Consider the following 24,807-nt stretch of genomic DNA (forward strand, 5'->3'; position numbering starts at 1 on the left):
TAGCTTGAAGAGTCACACAGATTATGCAACACCTGCACATTTGCACTTGACACTGAGAGCCAGAGGGCCGCGTGCTTCCCGCTACGTGGACTGTAATAATTTGTAGTTTCCAAAGATCTGTCTGCGTTTGCATTTCTAGATTTTTGAGATAAGCATTTTTTGGTTGATTGTTTCAGAAAATCACATCATGCCTAGAACCTAAAGTTAAATTAGCAAGAACCAACTGTTTGCATTTTTCCATCGTTCCTTCACTCTGCTCTTTTTAAATTGTTAATTCTAATTATTTGAAAATGCATCCACTGAAGAAATGGATATTAAAATATTCTAAAATCTAAATCCTTGATGCCTGGTATTTCCTCATTGAAAAGATAGACGTGTAGCACTTCAGAAATTGGGGCACTCCTGGTTTCCTGCAATTTGTGGCTGAACTAAGAAGATCTGCTTTTCTTTCACATGACTCGGAAAACAAGGCAACTAAGAAAAAAAAAAAAACCTATTTATGTATGTGGTTTCTTTTTTTTTAATGGACGTATTTGCTACAGTTAACTTAGGTTGAAAAACATTTATTTTTACATGGAACTTAGAAAAGGATAAAAAGCAGGTTGCAGTGCAAGTTTCGCTAGCAGCTATCCCTGTTGTATTAGGCCCTCTCAACAGTTTCTCCTGCAAGCTGTGAAGAGAAGGAATTGGCTGAGAAAATGAAGTAGGTTTTCTGAAAAAATGTGCCCACATAGCCTCTCCTTGCAGAGTTCTGGGGTGTCCGTATCAAGGGAAGTCACAAACCCATTTCAGAATCAGTTTAAAGTCACAGAGCCTCTCCTCAAGACACGTACATGCCCTTGGTACGTATCTCGGGGGTTCACAACACCTCCTCTGGAGCCAGACTGTGGATCTGCTCAGGTGTAGAGGCTTTTCCCCTAAAAAAGTTTTTCCTGGTGAGTGCAGTATTTATGAACACCTTCAGAGCACAGGATCCTCTTGTAGGCTCTGTGAAGGGAAGTGAAGATGCGGCCCCCCAGTCCCTGCTCATTGCTTCACAGGGATCAAGCTTCTAGTTGGTTCTCTGCTAGAACCTGGTGCCAGTGAGGGCACTATTCGTTGACGCGGGCGTCCTTTCCTCCTGAGCCATGGGGACCTTTCAGAAGGTTAGGCAGTGATGGTCTGTGCTGCACTGAAGGTCTTGTGGGAACATGGGTCTCTTTTCTAGAAAAGGCACCCTGGGGGTCTTGGGAAGACTTCTCAGTGAAGAAACATGGCCCCGAATTTTTACAGTAGGACTTAGCCTTTGTGGCTGCTCTTCTCCAGTGTGGGGGACCTCCTTGTGGCACCTGGAATGGATCCCGAGTGCCAGGAAAAGGAAGCTAACTGGGGAAGAGATAAGAAAGAGGAAGCGATTAAGAAAAGCACACAGTTGCACAGCATCTATGTGTAGATTAAAAATCCCCCCAAGTGTCTATTTTTATACAGTTCCTTTATAAAAATTGTTGTGTTTTTTTTTTTTTTTTTAATTACATGACTCCAAAGAGTTGTCACTGTAAACTAGACTAATGTAAGCTTGGGGAATTCTGTTCCTGCTGGGCCCGGACACCGGAAGGAGAAGTGAATTAAGCTGTCATGTATCGAGCAAGCCGAGTGCCTCCTTAAGTCTCAGTCACGGAAAGCAGTGATCTTAACCTTTCTTGGCTCACAAAGCCTTTGATAATTTGATGACAGTTGTGGCTCTTTTCTCCAGCAAACAAACAAACAAGCAAACACAGAAAACACACGCATACACACACACACAAACAAACCCTCTTAGTGTTGCGTACAATTTCAGGAGTCCCTAGATCCAAATAAAGTACCCGCGATCTGCAGTAACTAGAGGGATGATTTTTTATTAGAACTCTCTGCAGGTGAGGTTTCCAAGCATTTTCGGACGCCATTGGAAATTTGGTTTGCCACGTCAGTGCTGCTTGTTTGTACGTGGATTCCCAAGCAAATGATATGTTAGTGTTTGATGCCTGAGTTATTTGATTATATTCAAAGAGCCACTCAAAGAACTTTACAGTTTTACAAAGTCAGATTCTTCCCAACAGATAAGGAACATTCAGCCAGTAACTACTGAGTACCTACTGCGCGCCCAGTAATTGCAGACCTCCCTTTATGTGGGTTGTTGACGTTGCCACAAGGCTTGAGAATATTTGAGCAGCCACTGTGGTTACAGACTCTGCTTTTCCCATTGCTTTCCCGCTACAAATTCGAGGACAGCTGGAGGGATCTGGGTTTGCGTAGCGACATCTTCTCCTTACTGACGTTTTTAAACAGTGGCTTCTCAGTGTCCTCTGTAGCCCATGAGATGATCTTTGTGTTCATGGTCTTAAGGAGTATTCAGTCTCCCAAGAGAGAGCGACAGACAGAGAAGTGTTCAGAGAAACAGCTGCACCCGTATCGGGTCGGTCCCTCACGGAGGGGTGAGGCCACTCCACATGCAACCCATAAAATCATATGCTCTATTTTTAAAACCGTCCTCTCCAGATGGCAGTTGGGGCCCCAGCACAAGGGTGTCAGAACAAGGCGCTGGCTTGGACTGATTGGGCTGGTGGGAGCCTTTCAGGAACACCGCCACCCAGTAAAGTGTCTCCCTGCCCTCTCCAGGAGGAAGGGGTCCAGATGTCTCTGACCTTCTCGTGTCTGCCCTGTGCCCTGTCGAGAGGTGGGCCGAGGCAGCTGGCAATCTTGTAAACGAATTGCTCTTCTAAACGTCTTCCTCTGACTTTCTTGATCTTCTCAGCAAATAAAATTCTTGCCACGTAGATTGGGAGGGCAATGGATGGCGTCAGAAAGGAGGAATTGTTTGGACTTGTCCGTGTGATCTCAGGAAAAGGAAGTGCTGAACACCTGCACACTTGCAGCAGCCCCTTGTGACATCCCTGTGCCCAGGGCCGACCTCACAGCTCGCTGCGCCCGTCCTTGGGAAGACCTCCACTCACATTCTCCCTGGCTTCCAGCCTCTCAGCTCTCCAGAACTGGCTGCTGGGGAGACCTCCTCCCACCGAAGACCAGCCAGCCCCAGCTCAGGGACAGCCATTTCTCTCCAAGGACACACGTGCCTCCATTCATTCCACTGCCGCCCCAGCCCCTTGCACCGGTAGTGTTAACCTCCCAAGTAAGGTTTCGTTTCATGCCATCCTCACTGTCTGACTTCGGGAATATGGACAAACCTGCAATGACACGGTGAGCAGCCAGTTTATTGACTTAAAGAAAAGAACCCTTTCGCTGCTAAATTCAGTTCTCACGTATGCAAACATGCCCCTCCACATAAAGCAGTTTCCCCTTACAGCTTTATACCAAGGAACTCAAGACACAGGGAACCCCTTTTGTCTTCACGACGCCTCGCCAAAGGAGGTAGGCAGAGAGCTTTTTTCCCTCTGCGACAGATTGAGAGCTGAGCGTAGCTGAGTGGCTTCCCCCCCGGTTCAGCTGGTGGCTGCCCCTCGTTCCCAGCCACACAGCCAGAACACAGAGCATGCTGCCGAATCCAAATAACTAGATGTCTGGACCTCCGCCTCCCTTTGCCGGGAAAGAGCAAAGAATCCAGGTAGTGGAGTGCGTCATCACGCATTTAAATGGTGAAATCAGACAGCAGGTCAGCAAGTGACCGACAAGGTAGAATACGTCTTCTCTCCTCTCCCTCTCCCCTTCTTTTTGTGAGACTGGATGCATGACTTAAATGTAGGATGTTTATTAGCTGGCATATGCTTAAAATGGAGTTTAAAATTATTCCAATGTGCATATACTAACCAAGACTCTCATCAGAAATGAGGCAAAGTTTGCAACATGTCAGTGCCTTCAGCAAGATCAGCATAAAGCACAGGTTGTTATGTTGCTGTCCTATACTTCCTGCCAACAGAACAAATAGATTGCATACTTTTAACCTAAAATCAGGGTTTTTTCCCCCTCTAACTGTTGATTACACAATAAATTCTTTATTATATATACTGTTAGGTCATTTTTGAAACACCTGTATCAGATATCTGCATACCTCTGGTATTTCAGGGAAGTATTAGAGGGGAAGAGAAATAAGTACAACTTGGCTATGTAACTTGAAGTAACATAGAATGTCATTTGCATTGTCCACCAATGTGGGGCTTTGGGGTAAAAAATGGACTTTGTTGACTAGTCACAAAGGACTGAGGAAGCCAGTAGTTTACCTTTTAGCGGCCAGTCATGTAGCATGGTGGGTTGGTGGGGCTTTTCGTTGGTAATTTTGGTTTGCCAGAATGATACCTCTTCCTCCTCAAGAGTAAAGATTTTTGATGGCATCACAGATACGTTTGGAATGTTCATGTAGCACAGAAGAATATGGTTGAACATGATCCCTGATCTCCTGTTATTGATTGCATGATGAGTTGCACTTTCCCAAAATTTCATTCAGGGACTTCTGTCGACTTCTAAAGATCCTAACCTACCATGATACCCAGAGAGCATTTGGATTTGTTTCTTTGTTTTTAATATTTAAAAAATGCAATTTACATGAACTTTCAGGAAATTAGTTCAATTAAAACCTAAGAAGATAAGGTAAAACTATTTGGAGGGGGAAAAAATTTGAAGCAGTCATCCAAATTAGGATAAAAGCAACTTTTTTCCTAAAGTATTTCTAATGAGACAGAGTGAACATACTGCACAAATCACATAACAATCCAAAATCTTCCATTCGCGCTTCTTACGCAGCCAATATGATGGGCCACTTCGATCTTTTCAGGATCTCATTTCCAAATTTCCTCCTCTCCTTCTTCAACTGCCCGTTTTGTTGGCAGAATGACAGTAGGCTCAGACCTGTGTGCTTAGAGAGAACACCCAGTGTGTCCTAATGAACTAGCTGTTCGTTAGTTCCTGGACCTCCCTCCTGGACCTCCCAAGAGTTTGTCTGCATTCTCAACCAGTGGCTCCTGTCCTGCATTCCCAACCAGTGGCTCCTGTCCCCGCCTGAAACAGAAGACCTCTGTCACTAGTGCCCGTAGCAGCAGCCCCTTCGATGACTTCTAGCAGGAGCACAGCCACTGCCACAGCATGAACGTCCCGCGTGCCCTGCGACAGCCGGGCCCCACCCTCCTCCAGTCCTCCTGAAGTGCAAGAAGGCGATGTCCGAGCACTACAATGGCACCAACCCTCCTGCGGCCTCTCCGTCTTCCTGGAGAATTCCGGTGTCTTTCCTGTTCCACTTGTCACACTCTTCCCCGTCCACACCTCACACACTGGCCCAGTTTGAGATGTCCCAAGCCCCTCGCCATAAACTGCCACCAGGGCCCAGGCAAGCCTGTGACATCCACCGCCCTTCAGGAAATAATCTTCAAGACCCTTCTGGTTTTAACCCCAAGGAGCTGCCAGAGTCACAAGCTGGGAGTTGGAGCCTGGCTCACAAAGAGGATTGTCATCTCTGCACTCCTGGGCCAACCCTGGGCAGCAGTGAGCCGGACCCTCAGAGACACCCCCCCACCAGTCCCCAGTATCCTGGGATTCCCCGAAGCTATCCTTGGACTAGGGGGACGTCAGGGGAAGAGCAGAGGACCACCTGGGGATGCCCAGAGAAGTGGCTGTCCACAGAGAGCAGTTCACCAGTGTTCAGTGACCTAGCGCAGCAGGTCTTGGATCCCCAGCAGCCCTTTGCCACCCCCGTGACCCTCAGATGTCACAGCAGCAGGTGTGCCAGGCAGGGCCTCCAGGTCCCCCTCTTCGCACTACGGCATTAAACCAGAGCACCAAGAACCGCACACTGATGAGCGTCGTGTGAAAAACCCAAAGCCTTAACATCCTCGTGGAAATCCTCTGTCGATGTCACAGTCCATCACAGACGGCGTTTTCGGATTAGCCGTCCCTGAGACGATCCAGAAACTACAATCAACTTCCACTGTCTCAATCCATGCACCCATCCTTCCAAAACCAATTCTGTGAGGCACGCGAGTCCTAATGTAACACGACACGCCAGCGTGGCCCCGTCCAGCTTTGTCCTGACAGTTGCCAGGGCGTGTGTCCTTGCTTGTGGTGGTGAATCACCGTGGAAGGGCTCCTTCAAGCAGCCTTTGACTTGTGGACGGTCGTGTGTCCTACCCTGAAGCCAGCATTCCTTCACACACGCTGACGGAGGCTGCCTATGCATGGGCTTTGCTTCTTGCTACCCATGAAACAGAGAAAGAAATCACGGATTATAAATAGGCTTCCCCTTCCAAAAGCATGGATAGTTTTCTTTTTAGATCCTATTTTCTAGAAACTGCTTGTGGTTCTTTCTTTCATCCCCTCCAAACACGTGCCCCTCTTCTCTCTTCTGACAGAAGCTGAGACGGGAACTCGAAGTTTGCTTTCAGTTCAAGGGAAGGGGCCTAAGTGTAAATAAAAGTAAATAGAAGAGTAAAAGTAAAGTAAGAAAGAAACTGCTTACGTTTTGCCAACAACCAAAACCAAGAAGAACTGTATCTATGAAATACTAAGCGACATCTGTATATAGATAAAAGCACGTTATCTGTAAGTCATTACTACAGACCTTGTCATCTGTCGTGTACTCAAATGTTTCACTGTATTAGAGAAAACTTCACACTATCTATCGAGGAAAGCTGGGGAAAGAATTCAAAATACAGTATCATTGACTCAAATTTTGTTGTTTATTCTGGGCTTGGCACAATTTCAAATAGGAAATGCGCTGAATGTAAATTATGGATCAGAAAATGGATTTATCTGCAGGGATTCTGAAACCTCTCTTTAACACAAGACCAATTCATACGGGTTAGCCCCTGTGGGTATGCAGTCCACTGGTGGGGGTTGGGGGTCAAAAGCAGGTGGGTGCATTTTAATACCAAATGCAGGCACTTCCGGGAGAAGGGGGTGGGGGTGCTGCCATCAGCTCTCCCTAGCTTGAATCGAAGTGTCCCGAACACATAGCGTGACTGCAAGTTTCTGGGCCTCAGGTGCAACTCTCGGGGTTGGAAGGTTCATTTAGCCCCTCTCCTCAAGCAGGAACGTGTGCAGACAGGCAGAGAGAGAGCGAGGAAGCACTCCCTCCCTGGGAGTCTCTCTCCCCACCTCTGAAGGAGAGCAGGTGAAGCCTCTGGGAACTGTGGGTAGGACACACTCCTGCATGTCTGGCGGGAGCTTTCTCTGAATTCTCTGGAGTTTGTTGGACCGTGAGCTGAGCTCGCAGACGGGAGCGAACCAAAACTTGTTTTCTTTGGACTGCTTCAAGCAAAAATGGAAGAAGGGGGCTCATTTTTTCCAGTGACTTTTTTTTTTTTAATCAATAGTACAGATCCAAAGTAAGCATTTATTCACTGGCCCAGCTTCCTAATCTTTTCACTTAGAAGTGTGACTGCCGATCCCCTGAGTTGTAAGAATATGCTGAAAACCGAGTCGACAGGCTTCGGAGCCTGGGAATCGGGAATCGTAGAAAGCTCTCCCCTCCTTTGGTTGGGTCAGCTTCCCTGGGGAAGACCGTTAGGTGTGTACTTCCCAGTACTTTTTCAGGTGCCGTTGGGCAGACAGGTGTGTGAGGCTGGTTCACAAACACAATACCAAGAGGAGTTTGGTAGCCTCCTTGGGAGGAGACCCGGCTTGCTTTCATTTTTGTTTTAAAATGCAGCCCAACTATCTAGAAAGAGAAAAGGCTTGCTTTCAAATGCCCTGGTGGCATTTTTTTTTTTTTTTCTGTCTGTGAAGGAAATGTCTACCTTCTTTTTTTTTCCAGTTATCAAGCGCATTTGAAAATAAGAAAGCATCTATTGACATAGAATCATGCCCCAGCAGGGACTCCTTTCCAGCCCAGTGGCTTTCCTGAGATTGAAACAGTCCTCCCAGGTGGCCCTTCAGACCTTCCCCGTGAGGTCAGAGACCAAGAGTTCCTCGTCCAAGAGACCCTTCACTTGACTCAGCCAGCATACCAAGGCTGTAACCTTCTTTTAAAAAACAAGAAAGTACCTTGTATAACGAATTCTTCCAGCCACAGGGACGTGGGAGCAAAAGTTAACACTTGAGGATATCAATCTCGGTTTTGAAGCGGTATTAGTTTTAGTTTTAATTTATCAGTTTTTCTGGAAGGGTTTTGTTTTGCTTTTCAATCAAATTAGTCGCTCTGGTACTGTGGTGAGGAAGTAACTTTAATTTCAAGGTTTTCATAAGTTTACAGGAACATAAAAATTTGATGCCGGTGAAATTTATTAGAATTCTCCATTATCTTGTGGATCTAGTACCCATCTGTCTCGCATATGTATGTTTCCAGGGATGGCTGACAAGGGTCCTCGCCATATACTGGTCCCACGCCTCCTTATTCTGCACACATGGAAACAGCAATGCATCGAGACTGGAGGATACCGGTTGTAAAATGAGGCCGGCTCTGAGTTGGATTCAAAGCCCCCACAGAGGAGAGTGCCCCCCCGAAGAGTGTACATACACTGGCGTGCTCTCGAGAATAGATTTAGAAACAATCCCACCCGCTCAGCAAATGTCATTTTGTTTCTGTCTGCTCACCCTTCCAATTTGCAATAACCTGACAAAAAGTGCCAGAATGAAATCAGGAATGTTCGTATTTGAAGGAGACGTTGGCAGGCAGCCACGGACTCAAAGGGCGAAAACGAATTCTGCTTTTGCTTTTCTGTCAGTAACTCTACACGCTCTGCCCACGCAGGACCCGAGGGGGGATTCTGATGGGTCAGCCGCGTGCCGACCACCGAGAGCCCTCAGCGGAGAAGGTGATGTGTGATAGTGAAGTGAACCCCCCACCCTGCTCCTGGACGAAGTGTGTGCCCCCTCGTCCCCCCTCCTAGTGCACGGAGGTGGGATGATCCCACCACCCAGGGGGGCGGTCAGCTCACCGAGCCCAGCCGCCGCCCAGAGAACATGGGCCTAATGCCTCAGACCAACCCAGTGAAGTCCATTTGAGTCTGGTTTACCCGACCTTCCTCCCCAGTCGGAGAGACCTTCCACTTGACCGAGGGAGGGAGGGAGGGAGGAGAGAGAGAGTAAAGGAAGGAAAAAGAGAAGGCAGGAAGAGAGGGAAGGAGAGAGAGAGAGAGAGGAGGCAGGCAAATGCCTTCACTACTTTTAAAATGGATTTGATTTTTCAAATCCGTTTCTAGATCGTGTCTTCAGAATGCCTCTCCTGCAGTTAGGTCGAAGGGGAGGAGGCTCCCCTGTGGAGTTTTAAGCTGAACAATGGAGAGCACTGGGGTTCAGTTTGTTTCCGCCACCCCTGGAAAGGTGGGCAGCCAGCCACCCTTCCGATTCGAGGTGGGGGTGGAAGCATCCTGGTTTTCCAAAATAAGGAACAAGATGAATTTGGGGCCAAACAGGGCTTGGAGACAAGATTCAAGGCTCTTGAAGGATGCTCACCAGAAGAGGGGGTGGGGGTGAGGGGCGAGAGTTTAGCCCCTTCCCAAGCTGTCCTGGAGGGGGTTGGCCTCAGGACTGGGAACCCCCACAGGATGGGGCAGGCAGGGGACAGCCAGCTCTCCAGAAGGCCCGTGCCAGCCACAGGAGGGGCATGATGGATAGAGGCTGAGCAGCCTCTTTAGCCAGAAGGCCCACAAGATCCTGAAGAGGAGAGATCAGGACCACTGTCAAGCTTCCCAGGAAGGGACTCCGTCCTCCGCCTGAGGCTCCAGGTGGGTGTTACTTCCCCTAGAGAGAGAGGACAAGGCTGCTGAGTGCCCAGGACCTTCCTGGGGCCTGGCCTCAGAGTCTGATGAGAAATAAACTCTCCCCACATCGTCCTTTCCTAAAGTTAAGGAATTGGCTCTGCAGAAGAGACCCCTCACCATAGCAACATGTAGTCTAGCAGTAGGACCTGGAATGTTCCAGAAACCTTAAAGCCTGGGGTGGGTGGGGAGAGAGGGCCCAGGAGCAGGGTCAATGGCAGGAGAAAGGAGCCCTTGCATGAGGCTCTTTTCATGCAGAGCCCCAGGGCTAAAAATAACCAGGCAGCTGTTCAACAGCTGGTGCAGAGAATGGTCTAGCATGGGCAGGGGTGCACGTCTGTCCCAGAGCACCTAAAGGACCCCTCCCCCTGCTAGACACCCCCTCCTTACACCTGGAACCCACAGCTGGCTCAAGACTGAACAAAAGAGACACAGGGTCTGCCTTCTGACTCTTTGTAGCTAAGGAGATCGCCCTCTACCATGGCCATGTGGTTAGCACAGCAGTGTTGGCTTTTTTTTTTTTAACCTTTTTGCTTTTTATTGAGATCTAACTTATACCAACGAAGCACACGTAGCTCAGTGAGTTTTTATGTATTATTCACCTATGTAACAATCGTCCAGATCAAAGTGTAGGGCGCTTTGAGCACCTGGTCGTGGGGAGCGGGGTGGGAGTGGACTCTTTCGAGCCTGAGTGGCCAGCACCCCTCGATCCAAGGCTAACTGCTGTTTGGATCTCAGAGATTCTTCTTCCCTTAGCTTCATGACTGAGCACCTCACAGGAGTCCTATAGTAAGTATGGTTTTGTGTCTGGCTTCTTTTACTACTTGACACGCCTGTGAGAGTCCTCTGTGTGGTGGGTGGCAGAACTTTTGTTCTTTTTCATTGCTTTGTAGTGTTCCGTGGTATGACGAGATCGTGCTGTGTCTATCCACTCTTGTGTTGAGGGGCACTGGGTTCTTTCCAGTTTGGAGGTATTATGACGAATGCCGTAACGAACGTTCTTGTCGGTGTTGGCATATTTCACAGGAGATTTGGAAATAAATTCTAGAGACATCTAAACCGATACACCCTCAATGGAGGGCAATTTGACAATATCTGTCAAAAAACCACACACACTTCTGGGAATTTATTCTATAGATCTGTTCAAACATGTCAATTATCTTATGTACAGGGTTCTTCAGTACAGCGTTGATTTATAAACACTAGATTTATAAACACTTTTCGTTGTTAAGCTATAAGTGTTCTTTATATATTTTGGATACTAGACTTATCAGATATATAATTTACAAATATTTTCTCCTATTCTGTAGGTTGTCTTTTCCTTTTCTTGATGATGTCCCTTGATACACAGTGTTTTAAATTTTGATGAGAACCAATTTATCTATTTTTTCTTCTGTTGCCTGTGCCTTTAGTGTCATATCTAAGATTTCCATTACCAAAACCAAGGTCACAGAGATTTACCCCTAGATTTCTCCTAAGAGTTTTACAAAATACATGGAACATAATCCCTACAGTGGGATAAAACTTATGATGTGGGCTGCACACCGTGACTTCTCCCCAAAGGGCACAGTATGGGAGCAGGAAGGAAAGGAGTAACTTTACACAAACACACCTCAGCCAGGTAGCCAAGGTCAACATCAATAGTGATAAGTCATGTCAATAGCATGGACCCTGGATAGGATGAAAATGACACTTCTTTGGGCCAAATTATGACTCCCCCCTCCCTACAAGTTTATATGTTGAGGTCCTAATTCCTAGCACCTCAGAATGTGACCATATTTGGGGAGAGGATCTTTAAAGAGGTAAATAATGTTAAATGAGATCCCTGGGGTGAGCCCTGATTCAATGGAACTGGTGTCCTCATAAGAAGAGGAGATTAGGACGTGGAGCAAGGACCATGTGAAGACACAGGGAGAAGATGGTCATCTGTAAACTAAGGAGAGAGAGGCCTCAGAAGAAGCCAGCTCTCCTGGCACCTTGATCTTGGACTCTGAGCCTCCAGAACTGAGCAAGAAGAAATTTCTGTTGGTGAAGCTGCCTGGTCTGTGGTATTTGTACGGCAGCCTGAGCCAACCTAATACAAACACTTTACCTCTGAAGGCCTCCCCGCAAAAACCCATAACTCCATTTTAATCATGAGAAAAACATCAGACAAAGGCCCAGTTAAGGGACATTCCAGAAAATACCTGACCAGTCCTCCTCAAAACTAATAAGATTATCAAAGGTTAAGGTATAAAAATAATAATAATAAAAGTCTGAAGAACTGTCATGGTCAAGGGGAGCCTGAGGAGACATGACAACTAAATGTAATGTGTTGTCCTGGGTGAGACCCTGGAACAGGAAAAAGGCATTAGGTAAAGACCGAACAGGAAATCAGAACCAGGTATGGACTTTAGCTAATTGTGACAAACGTACCCCACTCGTGTCAGATGGTAACAACAGGAGGGACTAGGTATGAGGGATGTGAAGGGTATCTACTCCCTCCACAATCTTCCTGTAAATCTATAATAAAGTAAAAAAGTTTGTTTTAAAAATCGGACAAGGGCATCTGGGGGCTCAGTTGGTTAAGTGTCCGACTCTTGGTTTCGGCTCAAGTCACGATCTCACGGTTCGTGAGTTTGAGCCCCACATCAGGCTGCATGCTGACCGTGCAGAGCCTGCTTTGGATTCTCTCTCTCTCTGCCTCTCCCCTGCTCATGCTCTCTGTTCTCTCTCTCAAAATAAACTTTTTAAAAAATAAAAATAAGAATTGGACAAAAGCTTTGAATGGACATTTCCACAAAGATATACAAATGGCCAATAAGCACATGAAAAGATGCTCAACATTATCATCCATTAGGAAAATGCAAGTTAAAACTATAATTAGATGCCACTTTACACCCACCAGAAGGGCTAAAATCAAAAAGAAACAACAAGTGTTGGCACGGATGCAGAGAAACTGGAATCCTTCTACATTGCCGACAGGAATTTAAAGTGGTATGGCCACATCGGAAAAACAAAGGTTTGGCACAAGAATCTTCTTATGTTTCACTTATCATCATACCCAGTAATTCCACTCTTAGATCCCTACCAAAGAGACAGGAAAACACAATGACTGGAATGGGAACATTCAACAGCATGTTATTGACAATAGCCAAAAGGCAGAAATAACCCAAATGTGCCACCAAGTAATAATGGATAAATAAACATGGTCTCTTCACACAGTGGAATATCATTTAGCAGTAAAAAGGAACGAAGCTCTGATTTGTGTCTCAACACAGATGAATCTTGAAAACGTGATGCTCAGTGAGAGAAGCCAGATGCAAAACGCTACATATTCTATATTTCCCCTCTATGCAATGTCCAGAAAAAGCAAACCAATAGAGATATATTAGTGGTTGCCTACATCTAGGGATGAGAGCAAGAATGAACTGCAAATAGTCACAATCAAAATTTTGGTGATCGTGGCACCTGCGGGGCTCAGTCGGTTAAGCGCTCGACTTCGGCTCAGGTCATGACCTCACAGTTGTGGGTTCGAGTCCCGTGTCGGGCTCTGTGCTGACAGCTCAGAGCCTGGAGCCTGTTTTGGATTTTGTGTCTCCCTCTCTCTCTGCCCTTCCCCCACTCTCACTCTCTCTCTCTCTCTCTCTCAAAAATAAATAAACATTTAAAAAAATGTTTTAAAACTTTTGGTGATAGTAGAAATACTCTAAAATTGCTTTGGGATGATGGTTGCACAACCATATATATATTTATTTATATAAACTTACCAAAATCATTTAGTTGTATATTTACGGTGGGTGAATTTTATGGCGTGTGAGGCACAGATGAAACAAGATTGGCGATACGTTGATAGTTTTGTAAGCTGGCTGACAGGTAGACAGGATTCACTTGACCATTTGTTTTACTTTTGTTTATATTGGAAAATTTTTGTAATACGAAGTTTTGAAAGTAGTGAATTGCTCCTTTGTGCTTGCCCTAAACACATGTTTCCATAAAATATCCCAGTGTCAGCATCATTTACATACCTTCCTTTCTCCCTGTCAGATGGGGGCAGTTCCTAGGGGTAGGGATGGTTTCCTATTATTTATTGGAGGGCTTTTTTTTGAGGAGGGGGATTTTTGGAACTTAAAAAAAATTTTTTTTAATGTTTATTAATTTTTGAGGTGGGGGGAGGGGCAGAGAGAGAGGGAGACACAGAATCTGAAGCAGGCTCCCGGCTCTGGAGCTGTCAGCACAGAGCCCGACGCGGGGCTTAAACTCACGAGCTGTGAGATCATGACCTGAGCCGAAATCGGACATTCAACCGACTGAGCCACATAGGTGCCCCTGGAACTTTTTTTTTTTTTTTTTTTAATCCAGAGACTGGCAAATAAATGTTAGTTGAAGAAATTGTTTTAAATAAAATGGGGAGGGAGAAAAAGAAATAACCGGTAACGCAGGGAACACCATTTTGTGAATGCTAACTCAAGCTTCTCAAAGGGAAGTATTTTAAGTACTCAGAACTGCAAGGTGACATCTTGCTTCAAAATGCTTTTTGGCTATTGGGTTTCTGAGACAGTCTGTGTTAGGGAGGGCCACCATTAGTAGCAACCTTAGTGATGGGTCTTTGCTTCTAAAATTGTTATAAAATACTGAAAGCATTTGACGTGAAAATAACGCAGAACAAAACCAGATCCTTTCAGACTGGGGACTTTACAGAGTCTCAGGGTGCTGGATGTGTCTCCCCTCTCCCATCCCATCAGCGTAGAAAATGCGTTCTTTGTTGTGATAAATTTCCTGTTTTTAAAATAGGTGATTTTCTTGCCAATGGACAGTCTTCTAAGGCATGCACTGAGGTGGAAACCTTTGAAGAACCTTCCAGATGTGCTACCAGAGATGAGCAACTCACCTGAGAACACAGACCTACCTAGTGAGAGAAGGCCAGAGGCAGGGAGGTAACGTGGACTCCTTCGTCTCCAGGGGCCAGGCAAGGGCTAGGTCTTGAGAGGTTATTGCCCGTAATCCGCCCCCACAGCCCTGCGAAAGAGGTGAGAAAACAGGGGCACTCGAGGCTCGAGGCTCTGAGGCCCAGCAGCTGACCAGACCCGGGGACCACAGGACCCCCCGGACCCCGTGACTCCTCGGAGCAGGGCAGGCCTGGTTCTCGGGCGCCACCTAGCGTTGGCCACGCGCGGAGCCGCCTCTCCGTCCACAATCTGAGCACCTGAGTCCCGTCCCGGACAAAGCAAAGCAGGAGGGACCCCTGGATTTCGCGGCCAGCCGGGGCGGGTGGCGTCCCTGAAGGGGTTGAGGCGAGCTCTACTCGGGGCTTCTGGTGTCGGGGTGCCTGGGAACGGCCAGGACGCCGGACTGGGAGCGGGGACAGGACCCTGTCGCCTCTCTATTGTCCCCGGGCATTCGTTCCTTGTGTGTAGCAGCAGGCGGGAGTGGCTCTGAGCCCATCCGGGGGCGCTTCCAGCTCTGAAAGTTTAATCCAAGAGCACAGACTCCCGCACCCCCTAATCCATCCTGGAAACCAACGAACGCTCCTGCGGGCCCTGACCCTTCCTGGGTCACTGGAATCACAGGAGACCGTCTTAAAGGACAAGTATGTGGACCCCACCCCAGACCAATTGAACTAGGGAGGAGGGGTCTGGATGTCAGTGTTTTCCACTTTTGCTGGACGGTTCTAAGACTAAGGGTTGAGAACACAGCCTCACACCTGGAGTGAGCCAGCTTGCACCCCCCTCCCCTTCGCTTCTGGAGCCCACCCTCATTTACTGCTTTTTGCCCAAATATCACCTCTTTGAGTTCACTCCCCCTGGATGACATACGCTGGCATGTAACAATGCTGGTGTCCCCTCCTGTGCTCTCCTGTCCCCCTGGACGCTGGTGTGGCAGGAGTGAGGGCAGAGAAGCAGTAACCTGCCTTTGTGCAGCCCGAACCAGGGCAGAATCAGGACTAGAGGGTGAAGGGCAGACAAGACGGTGGTGTCTCTCTCTCTCTCTCCCTCTCTCTCTCTCTCTCTCCCAGAAAGTAAAATGCCCGGTCACCAGGCAGGAGCAGGGAGGGGGAACCAGGCTGAGCTGGGGACACCAGGGCATGGGGGCTCTGGCGGCAGAGGACCCATCCCAGGGAGGCAGAGCAGTGGTGGGAGGTGAAATGACCAAGAAGCAGAGGCTCTGAGCCCCCAGGACCCGAGGTAGTGTGCTCTTGCCTGCACAACGTGAGGTCACAGATAAAATTATGAGGAACTTGAAGCTGTCGGCAGCAGAGCTTTGAACCAAACGTGGGCTCTCTTGAGCACACAGCCCTGTGCACCAGCACAGACCACAGGCCCCTAAAGCCGGTCCTGCCTGAGACCCCGGGTAAACATGTGGATTCCTGGTCCTGCTCCAGACCTGGGGAATCAGAACCTCCAGGAAAGGCATTCAGGAACCTCTATATTTAATTTTTTTTAATGTTTATTTATTTTTGAGAGAGAGAGAGAGGGACAGACAGACAATGCAAGTGGGGAACGGGCTGAGAGAGAAGGAGACACAGAATCCGAAGCAGGCTCCAGGGTCCGAGCTGTCAGCACAGAGCCCGACGTGGGGCTCGGACCCACAAACTGTGAGATCATGACCTGAGTGGCTGCTTAACCAACTGAGCCACCCAGAGGCCCCAGGAATCTCTACATCTAAAGAGTTCCTTCAGGGAAGTTTTTATCAGGGAGGTGGGAACCATTGCTCTGGGTTTCCAAACCTGGCTGATAATGATATTCTTGGGCCTCTTTCCCTACAGACTCAAACTGAAAATTCCTAGATTCTGTTCTCCTGCCTCCCCTCGCCTCATGGAATTCTGTTTCATCTTTGGAACCACTCTGCTTGGGTTCCACCATCCACCAGCTGCGTGATCAGGAACAGAGTTCACTTTTCTCATCTGTAAAATGGGGCAGCTGTGCCGATTCAGTGAGTTCATATACTCAAAGTGCTTCAAGTATTGTCTGCAACAGAGTCTGGACAAAATAATAGTTCTTATTGTTATCAGTGGCTCTCAGCCCTGGGCTGCGTATGAGAAAAACCTTTGTTTGCTTTTAGTTAATTTCTTTTCAAATACCAGTGCCTGGGTCTCACTCCAGAACAGTTCAGGGAGAGTCCACAGCGATTCTGATGCAGGAGAGCTGAGGCCCACCGATGCGGCATCGGGATTTGCTTCAGTCATTCCATTGTATATCACGGAGCTTCTTCTTTACGTGCAGACAGACGCAGATATCTGCGTGTCTTCTCTGTCATTCCTTTTTAACTTTCTATTTTGAGATGATTACCCTATCATTTTAACAGCTGTGTGTTGGTCCGTGGCCCAGACACGGCCTGATCTAGTTCATCCCATGTTAATGGTGCCCGTCCCTTCTGCTCCCAACAGCCCTATGAAATAAGATGGTCTCCCCTTTCAGACGTGGGGGGAAGGCTGCCAAGTTCAGGGACTTGTGAGTGCATCAGTTATGCAGCTAGAAGATGGCAAAATAACTGATCTTTCTGGTTGATCGTTCTGAGCTGCCTCTCAACTAGTCAAGGGTAAAGGCTCTGTTCTTAGACGTTCCTGTCCAAGGTGGGTCAAATGTGGATTCATCCCCTGTTATGGGCTGAACTGTGTTCTCCCCGACTCCCCATTCGTAAGCTGAAGTCCTAACTCTCAATACCTCACAGTGTGACTGCATGTAGACAGAGGATCTTACACGTTAATTCAGGGGCACCTGGCTCGCTCAGTCATACAGCACGTGACTCTTGATCTCAGAGTAGTGAGTTCAAGCCCCATGTTGGGCATGGAGCCTACTTAAAAAAAAAAAAAAAGAATGAAAGAGACATTAATTCAAAATGAAGCCGTTAGGTGGGTCCTAATGCAATTTGACTGGGGTCCTTAAGAGATAAGAAGAGCAAGAGACACAGGGATACACATGCAATGAGGAAAGAGGATGTGAGGAAACAGTGAGAAGGTGCCTCTGAAGCCAAGCGGAGAGGCCCCGGGAGAAATCAAACCTACCAGCACCGTGACCTTGGACTTCCAGCTTCCCGAACTGTGAGAAATAAATTTCTGTGGTTTAAGGAACCCAATCTGTGGTAATTTGTCAAGGCAGCCCTAGCCAACTAATACCTCCCCCGCCCCAGCCCACCCCGACCGAGTTGAGAGTTGACGGGTGAAAAGGTGCCAGGACCCAGCATGCACTTTGCTTCCCATCCACTCGGTTGCGCTTCTGTGCAGACTGCTCTGCAGAGCGCCCGGTGCATGGTAAGCACAGGGCCGTGCTTAATACACACATAACACCTGGCCACCGCCAGAAGTGTTCCTCTGCCCGCATCCGGATGGCATGCCCATTCTCCAGATGAGGAAGCTGAGTCTGAGAAAGGATGTGCAACTTTTCCAGGGTCACGGCTTTTAAACTCAGGAGCTGGGACACAACAGTCAAATCCAGGTAGTTTGTTTCTGGATCCCATACCCTCTCTCTCTTTTTTTTTTTTAATTTAATTTGTTTAAGTTTATTTAGTTATTTTGAGAGAAAGAGAGGGAGCACAAGCGAGGGGAGGGCCAGAAAGAGAGGAAAGAGAGAATCCCAAGCAGGCTCTGCATATTCAGCACAGAGCCCAACTCAGGGCTCGAACTCACGAACTGTGAGATCATGACCTGAGCTGCATGGGAGTCAGATGCTTAACCAACGGAGCCCAGGCATACCCCCATGCTATTTTTAATTTATTTAGTCAAACTTACTGAGGTGTAATATATATAGTCATAATATATAATTTATAATATATAAATATATTGTAATTACTAATATATATAATAAAACTATAATTAAAATGCATAGGTTTTAAGTCTACATTCTGATAAATTTTGAATTTTGACAGATGTATACATCTACCCTCACAATTGAAATATCCATTTTCCTTCCAGAAAGTTCCCTTATTCTTCTTTAGAGCTAGTTCCCCAACCCCAACCCCCGCTTCAGGCAATTACTGATCTGATTTCTGTTGCTTATTCCAGAACCCTGTGTAACTACAACCATGCCAGGTGTACTGTTTTCTTTTGATCAACCTAATGTCTGAGATCCAACCCTGTTTCTTGTCTCTCCTATCACCTGTCTTTTCCTCTTTATCGCTGCGTAGAATTCTGTTGAGCAGATATATCACGGTATGTGTATGTATTCCTCAGCAGACGAACATTGGGGCTGTTTCTACTTTTTAGCAATTATGAAGAATGCTGCTGTGAACATTTGCATACAAATCTTTTCGTGGAATATGTTTTCATATCGTTTGTGTAAATACCTAGCAGCGGACTTGCTGGTCACAGACAAGTGAATGTTTAATATTATGAGAAACAGTCCGGCCTTTTCCAAAGTGCTTGCACCGCTTCACACTCTTACTGGTGGTGTTGGAAGGTTCCAGGGACCCCACAGCTTCCTCAACACTTGGTGTTGGAATTTAAAAAACCATTTGAGTCATTCCAGTGGGTGTGGCAAGGTACTCATTGTGGTTTGCATTGGCATGTCCCCAGCATTAATGATTAGTGCTCTGAAGCATCTTATAAAAAGATGAAATATGAAATTCATACTGTCTATTCACAGATCTTTTGTTCTGAGGGGTCTGTTCAAGTCTTTTGCCCATTTTGAGAGCTGAGATACACTTCACACAACAAAACTCACCATTTTAAAGGGTGCCCTTCAGTGGCTTTTACTGTGTTCGCTGTGTTGTACAACCATTCCCACTAATTCCAAAACATTTCTGTCACTCCAAAAAGAAACCCTGTACCTGTTTTTTAAAAATTTCTTTAATGTTTATTTATTTTTGAGAGAGAGAGAGAGAGAGCATAAGAGCGTGTGAGCAGGGGAGGGGCAGAGACAGGGAGACACAGAATTCGAAGCAGTCTTCAGGCTCCGAGCTGCCAGCACAAAGTCCGATGCAGAGCTTGAACTCCCGAACCACAAGATCATGACCTGAGGCAAAGTCAGACGCTTAACCGACTGAGCCACCCAGGTGCCCCGATCATTTTCATTTTCTTAATGGTATCTTTGAAGAGCAGAAGATGAAATTTTTGATTAAGTCCATTTTATTTTTTCCTCTCTTTTACAGTGACTTCTAAGAAGTCTTTATGTCCTAAGAAATTTTTATTAGCACCAAGATTTTTCTCCTGGCAGTTTTATAGCTTAGCTGTTATGTTTAGGACTATGATCCATTTTGAATTAACTTTTTTTTTAGGTTTATTTATTTATTTGGAGAGAGAGAGGGGAGGGGCAGAGAGAGAGGGTGAGAGAGAATCCCAAGCAGGCTCCACGCTGTCAGCATGGAGACTGATGTGGGGCTCGATCTCACGAGTCATGAGATCATGATCTGAGCCAAAAGCAAGAGTCAAACACTTAACGCTTAACCGACTGAGCCACCCAGAAGCCTCATTGGTTTTGATGTTATAGAAAATGCCACCATTGGGGGAAGCTGAAAGGACATATGGAACCTGTCATTAGCTTTGCGATTTTCTTCCTGTCTAGTCTGAATTCATTCTGTTTCTTTTTTGTGCCTTGTTAGGGTGCCTAGGACCCTCAGTACAGTGTTGACTAGACATGGTGAAAGTGAACATCCTTGTCCTGTTGCCAACTTTAGGAGGAAAAGATTCAGTGTTCTCACCGCTAAGTTTGATGTCCATTGTAGGTTTTTATAGATGCCCTTTATCATTTTGAGAAAGTGCTCTTCTATTCTTAGTTTGTAGAGAGTTTTTCTCAAGAATGCCTGATGAATTTTGTCAAGTGCTTTTTTCTGCACTTATTGAGATGATTGTGTGATTTTCCCATTTATTCTATTGTAGGGGATTGCCTTGGTTGATTTTCAACTGTTAAACTAACTTTATATTCTTGAGATAAACCCTACAAGGTCATGATCCTTTAAGTATATTGCTGGATTTTATTTGCTATCATTCTGTTGAGGAATTTTATGCCTGTGTTCATGAGGTATATTGGTCCATTATACATATATATATATATATATATATATATATATATATATATATATATATCTCACACATATATATACACATGTATATAATGTCTTTATTACAGAGCTTTACTTCCTCCTTAAATAAAATGTGAGGGCTGGGGAAGTCTTCCCCATAGAGATTATTTCCAAGCCCAAGATTCTCCCCAGGTAGGACCCTGTTCCCAGGTATACCCTGAGTAATAACCAGCCGGTGTGGATGAGATGAGATGAATTAAGCAGACCTAGAGTTCCTCCTGGGTCTCTTAGAATGTACATTTGATAGGAAAAGCTGGGACCAAGGACTGAGCATCCAATATCCAGGTTCAAGAAGTCAATGTTATCAGATTACCCAAGAGTGACAATTTCCTAGGTAACTGCATCATACTATAGGAACCCATAGAGGTGAAACAGTTGGTTCAGAATGTCATTTTATTTATTTATTTTTATTATTATTTCTTTTAATGTTTATTTATTTTTGAGACAGAGAAAGACAGAGCCTGAAGGGGGGAGGATCAGAGAGAGGGAGACACAGGATCTGAAGCAGACTCCAGGCTCCGAGCTGTCAGCACCGAGCCCGATGCAGGGCTCGAACCCACGGACTGTGAGATCATGACCCAAGCCAAAGTCGGATACTTAACCGACTGAGCCACCCAGGCGCCCCTGGAATGTCATTTTATTAACTAATAATCAAAGTAGACCTTTCCTGAAATCTGAAAATTCATACCTTTTATTCAAGGAACGCTCTCCCTGTTTTGGTCTCTAGATACAGAAGAAAACAAATCAGCCAAGTGGAGGCTTCTTAGCACACAGAGCACAGGAGGCCGGGCCCTGGTGTTTATTCTGCCTGGGCTGAGGTGGGATGACACAGAGTCATCCTTGTCCCTGGCCGGTGACCTGGTGCCAGTCAGCGTGTCCATCTCCTGTTGTTGGTACAGAATAAAAACCAGCAAATGCTTCGCCTTAGACAGTGTTTTTCCCCCGAGACTCAGTCCAGGCCACTCTTGTGGCCAGTCTTCTCTTGTGGCCTTTGCCATGTTTTCGTCCAGTCACCAGCTGTGTTTTACATGTGCTTTCATTTTGTCTCCCTGATGAAGACTCAAGATGCCCTGATTCTGAAGTGCGGGAAAAAATACCCTACAGCTTTCAAACAGCATCGTGAAATAGGCACCCATACAGAAAAGTGCACTAAACGAAACAAAAAAATGGGCCACCCGGTGGTTAAGCATAAAGCAAATACTTGTACAACCACTACCCACGTCAAAACCCAAACACTGCCCACACCTCAGAACCCACTATACGCCCTTTCCTGTCACAAATCTTCTCTACTTGCTTTCTCGTTTTTATTTAATCACTTCCTTGTGCTTATCTCTAAGTTCCCATCAAAACATGCATTCCTAAATCCTATGGCTGTGTGTGCGTGTGTGTGTGTGTGTGTGTGTGTGTGTGGCTGCTTCTTGACAGTCACGCATGTTATTGTACATTGTTAATTCATTGTCGTTCCATCCTGTGAATATACCACAATTTATTTATCCTTTCTACTGTTGGTAGACTTTGGTAGACTTCAGAATTGTCTCATTTTTTGGAATCAGTTTGAAAAGTTTTATTTTTTAAAAACCTTTGAGATTTTGAGTAGGATCGACCTTCAGATCAGTTTGAGAACTGACATACTTACATTATTGCATCTTGTTATCCGTGAATGTATTATGTCTCTCCATTTATTGAGGAGGTCTTTTTAAGTTTCTGGCAGTAATTTTGGGTTTTTTTTTTAGTGTTCTAAGTAGTTTTCCATTCAGAAATCTTTGCATATCTTTCTCTAGTTTTTTTGTTTCTTTTTTTTTTCTTTAGGCATTGGTTGTTGTTGTTGTTTTAAGTCATGGTAGATACTACCTTTTAAATTTATTTTTCTGTTGACTGCTGGAACACTCTTGATTTTTCTATATTGACTCTATACCCAGTAACTGTGTTAAAATCCTTTATTATTTCTAATATGTATCATTAGAGTCTTTTGCATTTGCTTTACCTAGAATGTTTATCAGAGAATAATGGCTGTCTTGGATTTTTTCCCTTCCTGGACTTTAAAAGTTTTATTTTTTTTCCTTACTCCACTGGCTAAAGCCTCTATCACAATGCTGAATAGAAATGATGGTAGTGAGCTTTCTTACCTCAAACAGAAAAGGTTCAACTTTTTACCAAGCATGATGTTTGCTGTCGGTTTTTTATTGATGTCCTTTATCAGAGGCAGGAAGTTTCACTCTTTCCCATGAGTTTTTATTGTATATGGATTCCAAGTTTTAGCAAACGTTTCTCCTGCAAGACCTGAGATGACCATGAATGTTCCCTTTTAATCTATGAGTGTGGTAAATTCCATTAATTGATTTCCCAGCATTAAATTGATGTTAAATCTAGGGTAAGTCCAATTTGATCATGATGTATTATCCTTTTATATAATCCTTGATCCTGCTTTACTATTTTTTCACCTGTATTCACGAATGTAATTGGCCTGTGCCGTCTCTCTAGGACTGTTCTTGCTGAGTGTTAGTAGAAAGTTACTAGCCTCCCTAAATTAGTTGGTGAATCTTTTTCTACTTTCCCACAGAGGTAGATGAGTAAACATTTCTTCTTTCTGCAATGTTCAGTAGGATTCCCCAATGAAGCCATTTGGGTCTTGAAATTTCATCATCAGATATACTTTTCTATTATAGATTTAATTTATTTGATAGTTATATAGGACTAAGGTTTTCGATTTTGTGTGTGTCAGATTGCATTTTTATGTGAATTTGTCCATCTCATCTAAATTTCCTTATTTATCGGCACAAAGTTGATCATAATATCCTCTTATTTGTGTGGTGAAGTCTCTTTTTCATTTCTTACACTTGCTATTTGTACCTTCTCTCTTCTGATTGATCATTCTCACCAGGGGTTTATCAGTTTCGTTAGTCTTTTCAATTTTGGCTTTGCTCATTCTCTCTGTTGTGTTTTCTTTTACATTTGTTTAGACTTTTAAATGATTTCCTTCCATCTACTTTTGTTGGGTTTATTTTCTGTTCTTTTTCTAACCTCTTGAAATATTCAAGATACTCAGCTCATATTTCAGACTCTTTCTTCCCTAAAATATGCAGTCAAGGCTGTGAATTTCCCTCCAAGTACTGCATTAGCTTTATTCTACAAATTTTGTTGTGTCATTTTTTTCCCATTATATGTAATTTGGTTCAAAATAATTTCTAATTTCCATTTTAATTTCTTTGTTTCGAAGGGTACTTTGGGACATATTATTCAAAAGTGTAGTTTTCAATGATACAGAGTTTTTCCCAATTATATTCTTGTTATTGATTCTTAACCTATTTACAGTGTGGTTAGAGGAAGTTATTTGTTTTGTATCCATTCTTTGAAATTTGTTAGAACTTGCATTTTGGCCCAGCACAGAGTCAAAATTTTTAATGAATTATATCTTCTTGAAAATAATGTATTCTGCCTTTGTCGGGTGTACTGTTCTATATGTGTCTATGAAGTCAAGTTTATTCATTACATTGTTTCAGATCTTCCACAGAGTTATTTCTTTTCTGCTTGTTCCATTAACTAATGGAAAAAGTACATCATAATATCCCACTGTGAATGTGGACTTGTCTAACTCTCCATATAATTCTGTGCACGTTTGTTCTATATATCATGTTATTAAGTTCATACAAATTTAGAATGATCTTTTATTATTATAGAGTAACCCTTAATTCTAATTATGCTTTTTACCTTAAAGTATGTTTGTTTGTTATTAAACTCTCTACACCAACTGTCTACCAGTATTTCAATGGTATGTAACTTTTCATCTGTTTCCTTTCAGTTTTTCTTTTTCCTGATGTTTTAGGTGTGTCTCTTGTACTTGGCTTGTACAGGATTTTGTTTCTATCTACTGTGATCATCTTCTAGCTGGAGTGGTTGACCCTCTTACCATTAATGTAATTATCGACCTTCCAGTCATCATCTCACTTCAGATAGACTTTCTGTTCATCTCACGTGCTCTTTGTTCCTTTATCTTGGTTTCGTTTGGTTGAGTTTTTCATATCTCCTTTTGTTCCTCTGTTAGTTTTGTAGTTATTCAGGCTTTTACCATTGTTTTTACTGATGTTCTAGAAATTACAGTATGCAACCTTGACTTATCATCAAATAGGAACCTCTCCTAGTAAAATCAAGGAATTTA

At 44.9% G+C, this 24,807-nt stretch overlaps 1 long non-coding RNA gene across 1 annotated transcript; it reads right to left on the reverse strand.

Annotated features, from left to right (window-relative positions):
* Window positions 1-1,294: 1,294 nt before the first annotated feature.
* LOC122210321 lies at window positions 1,295-15,812 on the reverse strand. The gene is made up of 3 exons (XR_006198003.1): window positions 15,420-15,812; window positions 14,545-14,654; window positions 1,295-1,365 (listed from the first exon to the last, which is right to left on the reverse strand). It is a non-coding gene; the product is annotated as an uncharacterized LOC122210321 (long non-coding RNA).
* Between the last annotated feature and the right edge of the window lie 8,995 nt (window positions 15,813-24,807).

Source organism: Panthera leo, chromosome E3 (assembly GCF_018350215.1).
Source record: "Panthera leo isolate Ple1 chromosome E3, P.leo_Ple1_pat1.1, whole genome shotgun sequence".
NCBI lineage: Eukaryota > Metazoa > Chordata > Mammalia > Carnivora > Felidae > Panthera > Panthera leo.